Consider the following 15,581-nt stretch of genomic DNA (forward strand, 5'->3'; position numbering starts at 1 on the left):
GTTTTAATTTTTAGGTTTCACTCTGTTTTCTCCTATATGGATACATGTAATTGGAACTCTAAATCAAACACGGTTTGTGCTAGCTCTTTGAAACTTGACACAATAAAGTAGTTCCAAGTTCTATCTCTATGGTTTGTTTCCTATTGATGTAGCCCTAAGCAGAGACTGGCAAAAATCACTTTTATGGAAAGTGGTTGCCAAGCTTCCAAAAAACTACGAGTTTCCTGACATCTCAGCACACATTTTTTCACCAAAGGTTGATGACACTTTCAGGTAATGATCAGTACCCCAATCCTCCTTGGATCACCAAATTTCGTTCTTCTAGGTTAAACCATTCATTGGCACTAACAATTTTAATATTCAGGTTTCACTCTGTTTTCTCCTATATGGATACATGTAGTTGGAACTCTAAATCAAACACGGTTTGTGCTAGCTCTTTGAAACTTGACACAATAAAGTAGTTCCAAGTTCTATCTCTATGGTTTTTTTCCTATTGATGTAGCCCTAAGCAGAGACTGTCGCAAATCACTTTCATGGAAAGGGGTTGCCAAGCTTCCAAAAAACTACGAGTTTCCTGACATCTCAGCACACATTTTTTCACCCAATCTTGATGACACTTTCAGGTAATGATCAGTATCCCAATCCCACTTGGCTCACCAAATTTCGTTCTTCTAGTTTAAACCGTTCGTTGGCAGTAACAGTTTTAATTTTTAGGTTTCACTCTGTTTTCTCCGATATGGATACATGTAGTTGGAACTCTAAATCAAAGACGGTTTGTGCTAGCTCTTTGAAACTTGACACAATAAAGTAGTTCCAAGTTCTATATCTATGGTTTGTTTCCTATTGATGCAGCCCTAAGCAGAGACTGTCGCAAATCACTTTCATGGAAAGGGGTTGCCAAGCTTCCAAAAAACTACGAGTTTCCTGAAATCTCAGCACACATTTTTTCACCCAAGCTTGATGACACTTTCAGGTAATGATCAGTACCCCAATCCGACTTGGCATTCCAAATTTCGTTCTTCTAGTTTAAACCATTCGTTGGCAGTAACAGTTTTAATTTTTAGGTTTCACTCTGTTTTCTCCTATATGGATACATGTAATTGGAACTCTAAATCAAACACGGTTTGTGCTAGCTCTTTGAAACTTGACACAATAAAGTAGTTCCAAGTTCTATCTCTATGGTTTGTTTCCTATTGATGTAGCCCTAAGCAGAGACTGGCAAAAATCACTTTTATGGAAAGTGGTTGCCAAGCTTCCAAAAAACTACGAGTTTCCTGACATCTCAGCACACATTTTTTTCACCAAAGGTTGATGACACTTTCAGGTAATGATCAGTACCCCAATCCTCCTTGGATCACCAAATTTCGTTCTTCTAGGTTAAACCATTCATTGGCACTAACAATTTTAATATTCAGGTTTCACTCTGTTTTCTCCTATATGGATACATGTAGTTGGAACTCTAAATCAAACACGGTTTGTGCTAGCTCTTTGAAACTTGACACAATAAAGTAGTTCCAAGTTCTATCTCTATGGTTTTTTTCCTATTGATGTAGCCCTAAGCAGAGACTGTCGCAAATCACTTTCATGGAAAGGGGTTGCCAAGCTTCCAAAAAACTACGAGTTTCCTGAAATCTCAGCACATATTTTTTCACCCAAGCTTGATGACACTTTCAGGTAATGATCAGTACCCCAATCCGACTTGGCATTCCAAATTTCGTTCTTCTAGGTTAAACCGTTCGTTGGCAGTAACAGTTTTAATTTTTAGGTTTCACTCTGTTTTCTCCTATATGGATACATGTAGTTGGAACTCTAAATCAAAGACGGTTTGTGCTAGCTCTTTGAAACTTGACACAATAAAGTAGTTCCAAGTTCTATCTCTATGGTTTGTTTCCTATTGATGTAGCCCTAAGCAGAGACTGGCAAAAATCACTTTTATGGAAAGTGGTTGCCAAGCTTCCAAAAAACTACGAGTTTCCTGACATCTCAGCACACATTTTTTCACCAAAGGTTGATGACACTTTCAGGTAATGATCAGTACCCCAATCCTCCTTGGCTCACCAAATTTCGTTCTTCTAGGTTAAACCATTCATTGGCACTAACAGTTTTAATATTTAGGTTTCACTCTGTTTTCTCCTATATGGATACATGTAGTTGGAACTCTAAATCAAACACGGTTTGTGCTAGCTCTTTGAAACTTGAAACAATAAAGTAGTTCCAAGTTCTATCTCTATGGTTTGTTTCCTATTGATGTAGCCCTAAGCAGAGGCGGGCGCAAATCACTTTGATGGAAAGGGGTTGCCAAGCTTCCAAAAAACGACGAGTTTCCTGAAATCTCAGCACACATTTTTTCACCCAATCTTGATGACACTTTCAGGTAATGATCACTACCCCAATCCCACTTGGCTCACCAAATTTCGTTCTTCTAGGTTAAACCGTTCGTTGGCAGTAACAGTTTTAATTTTCAGGTTTCACTCTGTTTTCTCCTATATGGATACATGTAGTTGGAACTCTAAATCAAAGACGGTTTGTCCTAGCTCTTTGAAACTTGACACAATAAAGTAGTTCCAAGTTCTATCTCTATGGTTTGTTTCCTATTGATGTAGCCCTAAGCAGAGGCGGGCGCAAATCACTTTCATGGAAAGGGGTTGCCAAGCTTCCAAAAAACTACGAGTTTCCTGAAATCTCAGCACACATTTTTTCACCCAATCTTGATGACACTTTCAGGTAATGATCAGTACCCCAATCCCACTTGGCTCACCAAATTTCGTTCTTCTAGGTTAAACCGTTCGATGGCAGTAATAGTTTTAATTTTCAGGTTTCACTCTGTTTTCTCCTATATGGATACATGTAGTTGGAACTCTAAATCAAAGACGGTTTGTGCTAGGTCTTTGAAACTTGACAAAATAAAGTAGTTCCAAGTTCTATCTCTATGGTTTGTTTCCTATTGATGTAGCCCTAAGCAGAGACTGGCCCAAATCACTTTCATGGAAAGAGGTTGCCAAGCTTCCAAAAAACTGTGAGTTTCCTGAAATCTCAGCACAAATTTTTTCACCCAATCTTGAAGACACTTTCAGGTAATGATCAGTACCCCAATCCCAATTGGCTGACCAACTTTCATTCTTCTAGGTTAAACCGGTCTTTGGCAGTAACAGTTTTAATATTTAGGTTTTTCTCTGTTTTCTCCTATATGGATACATGAAGTTGGAACTCTAAATTAAACACGGTTTGTGCCCGCTCTTTGAAACTTGACACAATAATGTAGTTCCAAGTTCTATCTCTATGGTTTTTATCCTATTGATGTAGCCCTAAGCAGAGACTGGCGCAAATCACTTTCATGGAAAGGGGTTGCCAAGCTTCCAAAAAACTACGAATTTCCTGAAATCTCAGCACACATTTTTTCAGCCAAACTTGATGACACTTTCAGGTAATGATCAGTACCCCAATCCTCCTTGGCTCACCAAATTTCGTTCTTCTAGGTTAAACCGTTCGTTGGCAGTAACTGTTTTAAATTTCAGGTTTCACTCTGTTTTCTCCTATATGGATACATGTAGTTGGAACTCTAAATCTAACACGGTTTGTGTTAGCTCTTTGATACTTGACAAAATAAAGTAGTTCCAAGTTCTATGTCTATGTTTTGGTTCCTATTGATGTAGCTCTAAGCAGAGACTGTCGCAAAACACTTTCATAGAAAGGGGTTGCCAAGCTTCCAAAAAACTACGAGTTTCCTGAAATCTCAGCACACATTTTTTCACCCAATCTTGATGACACTTTAAGTTAATGATCAGTACCCCAAACCACTTGGCTCACCAAATTTTGTTCTTCTAGGTTAAACCGTTCGTTGGCAGTAAGAGTTTTAATTTTTAGGTTTCACTCTGTTTTCTCCTATATGGGTACATGTAGGTGGAAATCTAAATCAAAGACTGTTTGTGCTAGCACTTTGAAACTTGACAAAATAAAGTAGTTCCATGTTCTATCTCTATGGTTTGTTTCCTATTGATGTAGCCCTAAGCAGAGACTGGTGCAAATCACTTTCATGGAAAGGGGTTGCCAAGCTTCCAAAAAACTACGAGTTTCCTGAAATCTCAGCACACATTTTTTACCCAAACTTGATGACACTTTCAGGTAATGATCAGTACCCCAATACTCCTTGGCTCACCAAATTTCATTCTTCTAGGTTAAACAGTGCGTTGGCAGTAACAGTTTTAATATTTAGGTTTTACTCTGTTTTCTCCTATATGGATACATGTAGTTGGAACTCAAAATCAAACACGGTTTGTGCTAGCTCTTTGAAACTTGACACAATAAAGTAGTTCCAAGTTCTATCTCTATGGTTTGTTTCCTATTGATGTAGCCCTAAGCAGAGACTGTCGCAAATCACTTTCATGGAAAGTGGTTGCCAATCTTCCAAAACTACGAGTTTCCTGAAATCTCAGCACACATTTTTTCACCCAAGCTTGATGACACTTTCAGGTAATGATCAGTACCCCAATCTGACTTGGCATTCCAAATTTCGTTCTTCTAGGTTAAACCGTTCGTTGGCAGTAACAGTTTTAATTTTTAGGTTTCACTCTGTTTTCTCCTATATGGATACATGTAGTTGGAACTCTAAATCAAACACGGTTTGTGCTAGCTCTTTGAAACTTGACACAATAAAGTAGTTCCAAGTTCTATCTCTATGGTTTGTTTCCTATTGATGTAGCCCTAAGCAGAGACTGTCGCAAATCACTTTCATGGAAAGTGGTTGCCAAGCTTCCAAAAAACTACGAATTTCCTGAAATCTCAGCACACATTTTTTCACCCAAGCTTGATGACACTTTCAGGTAATGATCAGTACCCCAATCCTCCTTGGCTCACCTAATTTCATTCTTCTAGGTTAAACCATTCGTTGGCACTAACAGTTTTAATATTTAGGTTTTAATCTGTTTTCTCCTATATGGATACATGTAGTTGAAACTGTAAATCAAACACGATTTGTGCTAGCTCTTTGAAACTTGACACAATAAAGTAGTTCCAAGTTCTATCTCTATGGTTTGTTTCCTATTGATGTAGTCCTAAGCAGAGACTGGCGCATATCACTTCAATGGAAAGGGGTTGCCAAGCTTCCAAAAAACTACGAGTTTCCTGAAATCTCAGCACACATTTTTTCACCCAAACTTGATGACACTTTCAGGTAATGATCAGTACCCCAATCCTCCTTGGCTCACCAAATTTCGTTCTTCTAGGTTAAACCGTGCGTTGGCAGTAACTGTTTTAATTTTCAGGTTTCACTCTGTTTTCTCCTATATGGATACATGTAGTTGGAACTCTAAATCAAAGACGGTTTGTGCTAGCTCTTTGAAACTTGACAATTAATGTAGTTCCAAGTTTTATCTCTATGGTTTGTTTCCTATTGATGTAGCCCTAAGCAGAGACTGTCGCAAAACACTTTCATGGAAAGGGGTTGCCAAGCTTCCAAAAAACTATGAGTTTCCTGAAATCTCAGCACACATTTTTTCACCCAATCTTGATGACACTTTACGTTAATGATCAGTACCCCAAACCACTTGGATCACCAAATTTCGTTCTTCTAGATTAAACCGTTCGTTGTCAGTAACAGTTTTAATTTTTAGGTTTCACTCTGTTTTCTCCTATATGGATACATGTAGTTGGAACTCTAAACCAAACACGGTTTGTGCCAGCTCTTTGAAACTTGACACAATGAAGTAGTTCCAATTTCTATCTCTATGGTTTTTTTCCTATTGATGTAGCCCTAAGCAGAGACTGGCGCAAGTCACTTTCATGGAAAGGGGTTGCCATCTTCCAAAAAACTATGAGTTTCCTGAAATCTCAGCACACATTTTTTCACCCAATCTTGATGACACTTTCAGGTAATGATCAGTACCCCAATCCTCCTTGGCTCACCTAATTTCATTCTTCTAGGTTAAACCATTCGTTGGCACTAACAGTTTTAATATTTAGGTTTTAATCTGTTTTCTCCTATATGGATACATGTAGTTGAAACTGTAAATCAAACACGATTTGTGCTAGCTCTTTGAAACTTGACACAATAAAGTAGTTCCAAGTTCTATCTCTATGGTTTGTTTCCTATTGATGTAGTCCTAAGCAGAGACTGGCGCATATCACTTCAATGGAAAGGGGTTGCCAAGCTTCCAAAAAACTACGAGTTTCCTGAAATCTCAGCACACATTTTTTCACCCAAACTTGATGACACTTTCAGGTAATGATCAGTACCCCAATCCTCCTTGGCTCACCAAATTTCGTTCTTCTAGGTTAAACCGTGCGTTGGCAGTAACTGTTTTAATTTTCAGGTTTCACTCTGTTTTCTCCTATATGGATACATGTAGTTGGAACTCTAAATCAAAGACGGTTTGTGCTAGCTCTTTGAAACTTGACAATTAATGTAGTTCCAAGTTTTATCTCTATGGTTTGTTTCCTATTGATGTAGCCCTAAGCAGAGACTGTCGCAAAACACTTTCATGGAAAGGGGTTGCCAAGCTTCCAAAAAACTATGAGTTACCTGAAATCTCAGCACACATTTTTTCACCCAATCTTGATGACACTTTAAGTTAATGATCAGTACCCCAAACCACTTGGATCACCAAATTTCGTTCTTCTAGATTAAACCGTTCGTTGTCAGTAACAGTTTTAATTTTCAGGTTTCACTCTGTTTTCTCCTATATGGATACATGTAGTTGGAACTCTAAACCAAACACGGTTTGTGCCAGCTCTTTGAAACTTGACACAATGAAGTAGTTCCAATTTCTATCTCTATGGTTTTTTTCCTATTGATGTAGCCCTAAGCAGAGACTGGCGCAAATCACTTTCATGGAAAGGGGTTGCCATCTTCCAAAAAACTATGAGTTTCCTGAAATCTCAGCACACATTTTTTCACCCAATCTTGATGACACTTTCAGGTCATGATCCGTACCCCAATCCGACTTGGCATTCCAAATTTCGTTCTTCTAGGTTAAACTGTTCGTTGGCAGTAACAGTTTTAATTTTTAGGTTTCACTCTGTTTTCTCCTATATGGATACATGTAGTTGGAACTCTAAATCAAAGACGGTTTGTGCTATGTCTTTGAAACTTGACACAATAAAGTAGTTCCAAGTTCTATCTCTATATTTTCTTTCCTATTGATGTAGCCCTAAGCAGTGACTGGCCCAAATCACTTTCATGGAAAGGGGTTGCCAAGGTTCCAAAAAACTGTGAGTTTCCTGAAATCTCAGCAAAAATTTTTTCACCCAATCTTGATGACACTTTCAGGTAATGATCAGTACCCCAATCCTCCTTGGCTCACCAAATTTCATTCTTCAAGGTTAAACCATTCGTTGGCACTAACAGTTTTAATATTTAGGTTTCAATCTGTTTTCTCCTATATGGATACATGTAGTTGGAACTCTAAATCAAACACGGTTTGTGCTAGCTCTTTGAAACTTGACACAATAAAGTAGTTCCAAGTTCTATTTCTATGGTTTGTTTCCTATTGATGTAGCCCTAAGCAGAGACTGGCAAAAATCACTTTTATGGAAAGTGGTTGCCAAGCTTCCAAAAAACTACTAGTTTCCTGACATCTCAGCACACATTTTTTCACCCAAGCTTGATGACACTTTCAGGTAATGATCAGTACCCAAATCCTCCTTGGCTCACCAAATTTCGTTCTTCTAGGTTAAACCATTCATTGGCACTAACAGTTTTAATATTTAGGTTTCACTCTGTTTTCTCCTATATGGATACATGTAGTTGGAACTCTAAATCAAACACGGTTTGTGCTAGCTCTTTGAAACTTGAAACAATAAAGTAGTTCCAAGTTCTATCTCTATGGTTTGTTTCCTATTGATGTAGCCCTAAGCAGAGGCGGGCGCAAATCACTTTGATGGAAAGGGGTTGCCAAGCTTCCAAAAAACGACGAGTTTCCTGAAATCTCAGCACACATTTTTTCACCCAATCTTGATGACACTTTCAGGTAATGATCACTACCCCAATCCCACTTGGCTCACCAAATTTCGTTCTTCTAGGTTAAACCGTTCGTTGGCAGTAACAGTTTTAATTTTCAGGTTTCACTCTGTTTTCTCCTATATGGATACATGTAGTTGGAACTCTAAATCAAAGACGGTTTGTCCTAGCTCTTTGAAACTTGACACAATAAAGTAGTTCCAAGTTCTATCTCTATGGTTTGTTTCCTATTGATGTAGCCCTAAGCAGAGGCGGGCGCAAATCACTTTCATGGAAAGGGGTTGCCAAGCTTCCAAAAAACTACGAGTTTCCTGAAATCTCAGCACACATTTTTTCACCCAATCTTGATGACACTTTCAGGTAATGATCAGTACCCCAATCCCACTTGGCTCACCAAATTTCGTTCTTCTAGGTTAAACCGTTCGATGGCAGTAATAGTTTTAATTTTCAGGTTTCACTCTGTTTTCTCCTATATGGATACATGTAGTTGGAACTCTAAATCAAAGACGGTTTGTGCTAGGTCTTTGAAACTTGACAAAATAAAGTAGTTCCAAGTTCTATCTCTATGGTTTGTTTCCTATTGATGTAGCCCTAAGCAGAGACTGGCCCAAATCACTTTCATGGAAAGAGGTTGCCAAGCTTCCAAAAAACTGTGAGTTTCCTGAAATCTCAGCACAAATTTTTTCACCCAATCTTGAAGACACTTTCAGGTAATGATCAGTACCCCAATCCCAATTGGCTGACCAACTTTCATTCTTCTAGGTTAAACCGGTCTTTGGCAGTAACAGTTTTAATATTTAGGTTTTTCTCTGTTTTCTCCTATATGGATACATGAAGTTGGAACTCTAAATTAAACACGGTTTGTGCCCGCTCTTTGAAACTTGACACAATAATGTAGTTCCAAGTTCTATCTCTATGGTTTTTATCCTATTGATGTAGCCCTAAGCAGAGACTGGCGCAAATCACTTTCATGGAAAGGGGTTGCCAAGCTTCCAAAAAACTACGAATTTCCTGAAATCTCAGCACACATTTTTTCAGCCAAACTTGATGACACTTTCAGGTAATGATCAGTACCCCAATCCTCCTTGGCTCACCAAATTTCGTTCTTCTAGGTTAAACCGTTCGTTGGCAGTAACTGTTTTAATTTTCAGGTTTCACTCTGTTTTCTCCTATATGGATACATGTAGTTGGAACTCTAAATCTAACACGGTTTGTGTTAGCTCTTTGATACTTGACAAAATAAAGTAGTTCCAAGTTCTATGTCTATGTTTTGGTTCCTATTGATGTAGCTCTAAGCAGAGACTGTCGCAAAACACTTTCATAGAAAGGGGTTGCCAAGCTTCCAAAAAACTACGAGTTTCCTGAAATCTCAGCACACATTTTTTCACCCAATCTTGATGACACTTTAAGTTAATGATCAGTACCCCAAACCACTTGGCTCACCAAATTTTGTTCTTCTAGGTTAAACCGTTCGTTGGCAGTAAGAGTTTTAATTTTTAGGTTTCACTCTGTTTTCTCCTATATGGGTACATGTAGGTGGAAATCTAAATCAAAGACTGTTTGTGCTAGCACTTTGAAACTTGACAAAATAAAGTAGTTCCATGTTCTATCTCTATGGTTTGTTTCCTATTGATGTAGCCCTAAGCAGAGACTGGTGCAAATCACTTTCATGGAAAGGGGTTGCCAAGCTTCCAAAAAACTACGAGTTTCCTGAAATCTCAGCACACATTTTTTACCCAAACTTGATGACACTTTCAGGTAATGATCAGTACCCCAATACTCCTTGGCTCACCAAATTTCATTCTTCTAGGTTAAACAGTGCGTTGGCAGTAACAGTTTTAATATTTAGGTTTTACTCTGTTTTCTCCTATATGGATACATGTAGTTGGAACTCAAAATCAAACACGGTTTGTGCTAGCTCTTTGAAACTTGACACAATAAAGTAGTTCCAAGTTCTATCTCTATGGTTTGTTTCCTATTGATGTAGCCCTAAGCAGAGACTGTCGCAAATCACTTTCATGGAAAGTGGTTGCCAATCTTCCAAAAAACTACGAGTTTCCTGAAATCTCAGCACACATTTTTTCACCCAAGCTTGATGACACTTTCAGGTAATGATCAGTACCCCAATCTGACTTGGCATTCCAAATTTCGTTCTTCTAGGTTAAACCGTTCGTTGGCAGTAACAGTTTTAATTTTTAGGTTTCACTCTGTTTTCTCCTATATGGATACATGTAGTTGGAACTCTAAATCAAACACGGTTTGTGCTAGCTCTTTGAAACTTGACACAATAAAGTAGTTCCAAGTTCTATCTCTATGGTTTGTTTCCTATTGATGTAGCCCTAAGCAGAGACTGTCGCAAATCACTTTCATGGAAAGTGGTTGCCAAGCTTCCAAAAAACTACGAATTTCCTGAAATCTCAGCACACATTTTTTCACCCAAGCTTGATGACACTTTCAGGTAATGATCAGTACCCCAATCCTCCTTGGCTCACCTAATTTCATTCTTCTAGGTTAAACCATTCGTTGGCACTAACAGTTTTAATATTTAGGTTTTAATCTGTTTTCTCCTATATGGATACATGTAGTTGAAACTGTAAATCAAACACGATTTGTGCTAGCTCTTTGAAACTTGACACAATAAAGTAGTTCCAAGTTCTATCTCTATGGTTTGTTTCCTATTGATGTAGTCCTAAGCAGAGACTGGCGCATATCACTTCAATGGAAAGGGGTTGCCAAGCTTCCAAAAAACTACGAGTTTCCTGAAATCTCAGCACACATTTTTTCACCCAAACTTGATGACACTTTCAGGTAATGATCAGTACCCCAATCCTCCTTGGCTCACCAAATTTCGTTCTTCTAGGTTAAACCGTGCGTTGGCAGTAACTGTTTTAATTTTCAGGTTTCACTCTGTTTTCTCCTATATGGATACATGTAGTTGGAACTCTAAATCAAAGACGGTTTGTGCTAGCTCTTTGAAACTTGACAATTAATGTAGTTCCAAGTTTTATCTCTATGGTTTGTTTCCTATTGATGTAGCCCTAAGCAGAGACTGTCGCAAAACACTTTCATGGAAAGGGGTTGCCAAGCTTCCAAAAAACTATGAGTTTCCTGAAATCTCAGCACACATTTTTTCACCCAATCTTGATGACACTTTACGTTAATGATCAGTACCCCAAACCACTTGGATCACCAAATTTCGTTCTTCTAGATTAAACCGTTCGTTGTCAGTAACAGTTTTAATTTTTAGGTTTCACTCTGTTTTCTCCTATATGGATACATGTAGTTGGAACTCTAAACCAAACACGGTTTGTGCCAGCTCTTTGAAACTTGACACAATGAAGTAGTTCCAATTTCTATCTCTATGGTTTTTTTCCTATTGATGTAGCCCTAAGCAGAGACTGGCGCAAATCACTTTCATGGAAAGGGGTTGCCATCTTCCAAAAAACTATGAGTTTCCTGAAATCTCAGCACACATTTTTTCACCCAATCTTGATGACACTTTCAGGTCATGATCCGTACCCCAATCCGACTTGGCATTCCAAATTTCGTTCTTCTAGGTTAAACTGTTCGTTGGCAGTAACAGTTTTAATTTTTAGGTTTCACTCTGTTTTCTCCTATATGGATACATGTAGTTGGAACTCTAAATCAAAGACGGTTTGTGCTAGCTCTTTGAAACTTGACACAATAAAGTAGTTCCAAGTTCTATCTCTATGGTTTCTTTCCTATTGATGTAGCCCTAAGCAGTGACTGGCCCAAATCACTTTCATGGAAAGGGGTTGCCAAGGTTCCAAAAAACTGTGAGTTTCCTGAAGTCTCAGCAAAAATTTTTTCACCCAATCTTGATGACACTTTCAGGTAATGATCAGTACCCCAATCCTCCTTGGCTCACCAAATTTCATTCTTCAAGGTTAAACCATTCGTTGGCACTAACAGTTTTAATATTTAGGTTTCAATCTGTTTTCTCCTATATGGATACATGTAGTTGGAACTCTAAATCAAACACGGTTTGTGCTAGCTCTTTGAAACTTGACACAATAAAGTAGTTCCAAGTTCTATTTCTATGGTTTGTTTCCTATTGATGTAGCCCTAAGCAGAGACTGGCAAAAATCACTTTTATGGAAAGTGGTTGCCAAGCTTCCAAAAAACTACTAGTTTCCTGACATCTCAGCACACATTTTTTCACCCAAGCTTGATGACACTTTCAGGTAATGATCAGTACCCAAATCCTCCTTTGCTCACCAAATTTCGTTCTTATAGGTTAAACCATTCGTTGGCACTAACAATTTTAATATTTAGGTTTCACTCTGTTTTCTCCTATATGGATACATGTAGTTGGAACTCTAAATCAAACACGGTTTGTGCTAGCTCTTTGAAACTTGACACAATAAAGTACTTCCAAGTTCTATCTCTATGGTTTGTTTCCTACTGATGTAGCCCTAAGCAGTGACCGGCGCAAATCCCTTTCATGGAAAAGGGTTGCCAAGCTTCCAAAAAACGACGAGTTTCCTGAAATCTCAGCACACATTTTTTCACCCAAACTTGATGACACTTTCAGGTAATGATCAGTACCCCAATCCCACTTGGCTCACCAAATTTCGTTCTTCTAGGTTAAACCGTTCGTTGGCAGTAACAGTTTAAATTTTTAGGTTTCACTCTGCTTTCTCCTATATGGATACATGTAGTTGGAACTCTAAATCAAACACAATTGTGCTAGCTCTTTGAATCTTGACACAATAAAGTTGTTCCAAGTTCTATCTCTATGGTTTGTTTCCTATTGATGTAGCCCTAAGCAGAGACTGTCGCAAATCACTTTCATGGAAAGTGGTTGCCAAGCTTCCAAAAAACTACGAGTTTCCTGAAATCTCAGCACACATTTTTTCACCCAAGCTTGATGACACTTTCAGGTAATCATCAGTACCTTAATCCGACTTGGCATTCCAAATTTCGTTCTTCTAGGTTAAACCGTTCGTTGGCAGTAACAGTTTTAATTTTTAGGTTTCACTCTGTTTTCTCCTATATGGATACATGTATTTGGAACTCTAAATCAAAGACGGTTTGTGCTAGGTCTTTGAAACTTGACACAATAAAGTAGTTCCAAGTTCTATCTCTATGGTTTGTTTCCTATTGATGTAGCCCTAAGCAGAGACTGGCCCAAATCACTTTCATGGAAAGAGGTTGCCAAGCTTCCAAAAAACTGTGAGTTTCCTGAAATCTCAGCACACATTTTTTCACCCAATCTTGATGACACTTTAAGTTAATGATCAGTACCCCAAACCACTTGGATCACCAAATTTCATTCTTCTAGATTAAACTGTTCGTTGTCAGTAACAGTTTTAATTTTTAGGTTTCACTCTGTTTTCTCCTATATGGATACATGTAGTTGGAACTCTAAACCAAACACGGTTTGTGCCAGCTCTTTGAAACTTGACACAATGAAGTAGTTCCAATTTCTATCTCTATGGTTTTTTTCCTATTGATGTAGCCCTAAGCAGAGACTGGCGCAAATCACTTTCATGGAAAGGGGTTGCCATCTTCCAAAAAACTATGAGTTTCCTGAAATCTCAGCACACATTTTTTCACCCAATCTTGATGACACTTTCAGGTAATGATCCGTACCCCAATCCGACTTGGCATTCCAAATTTCGTTCTTCTAGGTTAAACTGTTCGTTGGCAGTAACAATTTTAATTTTTATGTTTCACTCTGTTTTCTCCTATATGGATACATGTAGTTGGAACTCTAAATCAAACACGGTTTGTGCTAGCTCTTTGAAACTTGACACAATCAAGTAGTTCCAAGTTCTATCTCTATGGTTTGTTTCCTATTGATGTAGCCCTAAGCAGAGACTGTCGCAAATCACTTTCATGGAAAGTGGTTGCCAATCTTCCAAAAAACTACGAGTTTTTTGAAATCTCAGCACACATTTTTTCACCCAATCTTGATGACACTTTCAGGTAATGATCAGTACCCCAATCCCACTTGGCTCACCAAATTTCGTTCTTCTAGTTTAAACCGTTCGTTGGCAGTAACAGTTTTAATTTTTAGGTTTCACTCTGTTTTCTCCTATATGGATACATGTAGTTGGAACTCTAAATCAAACACGGTTTGTGCTAGCTCTTTGAAACTTGACACAATAAAGTACTTCCAAGTTCTATCTCTATGGTTTGTTTCCTACTGATGTAGCCCTAAGCAGTGACCGGCGCAAATCCCTTTCATGGAAAAGGGTTGCCAAGCTTCCAAAAAACGACGAGTTTCCTGAAATCTCAGCACACATTTTTTCACCCAAACTTGATGACACTTTCAGGTAATGATCAGTACCCCAATCCCACTTGGCTCACCAAATTTCGTTCTTCTAGGTTAAACCGTTCGTTGGCAGTAACAGTTTAAATTTTTAGGTTTCACTCTGCTTTCTCCTATATGGATACATGTAGTTGGAACTCTAAATCAAACACAATTGTGCTAGCTCTTTGAATCTTGACACAATAAAGTTGTTCCAAGTTCTATCTCTATGGTTTGTTTCCTATTGATGTAGCCCTAAGCAGAGACTGTCGCAAATCACTTTCATGGAAAGTGGTTGCCAAGCTTCCAAAAAACTACGAGTTTCCTGAAATCTCAGCACACATTTTTTCACCCAAGCTTGATGACACTTTCAGGTAATCATCAGTACCTTAATCCGACTTGGCATTCCAAATTTCGTTCTTCTAGGTTAAACCGTTCGTTGGCAGTAACAGTTTTAATTTTTAGGTTTCACTCTGTTTTCTCCTATATGGATACATGTATTTGGAACTCTAAATCAAAGACGGTTTGTGCTAGGTCTTTGAAACTTGACACAATAAAGTAGTTCCAAGTTCTATCTCTATGGTTTGTTTCCTATTGATGTAGCCCTAAGCAGAGACTGGCCCAAATCACTTTCATGGAAAGAGGTTGCCAAGCTTCCAAAAAACTGTGAGTTTCCTGAAATCTCAGCACACATTTTTTCACCCAATCTTGATGACACTTTAAGTTAATGATCAGTACCCCAAACCACTTGGATCACCAAATTTCATTCTTCTAGATTAAACTGTTCGTTGTCAGTAACAGTTTTAATTTTTAGGTTTCACTCTGTTTTCTCCTATATGGATACATGTAGTTGGAACTCTAAACCAAACACGGTTTGTGCCAGCTCTTTGAAACTTGACACAATGAAGTAGTTCCAATTTCTATCTCTATGGTTTTTTTCCTATTGATGTAGCCCTAAGCAGAGACTGGCGCAAATCACTTTCATGGAAAGGGGTTGCCATCTTCCAAAAAACTATGAGTTTCCTGAAATCTCAGCACACATTTTTTCACCCAATCTTGATGACACTTTCAGGTAATGATCCGTACCCCAATCCGACTTGGCATTCCAAATTTCGTTCTTCTAGGTTAAACTGTTCGTTGGCAGTAACAATTTTAATTTTTATGTTTCACTCTGTTTTCTCCTATATGGATACATGTAGTTGGAACTCTAAATCAAACACGGTTTGTGCTAGCTCTTTGAAACTTGACACAATCAAGTAGTTCCAAGTTCTATCTCTATGGTTTGTTTCCTATTGATGTAGCCCTAAGCAGAGACTGTCGCAAATCACTTTCATGGAAAGTGGTTGCCAA

This window comes from Spermophilus citellus, assembly GCF_964194105.1.
Source record: "Spermophilus citellus genome assembly, chromosome: 6".
In the NCBI taxonomy this organism is placed as follows: Eukaryota; Metazoa; Chordata; class Mammalia; order Rodentia; family Sciuridae; genus Spermophilus; species Spermophilus citellus.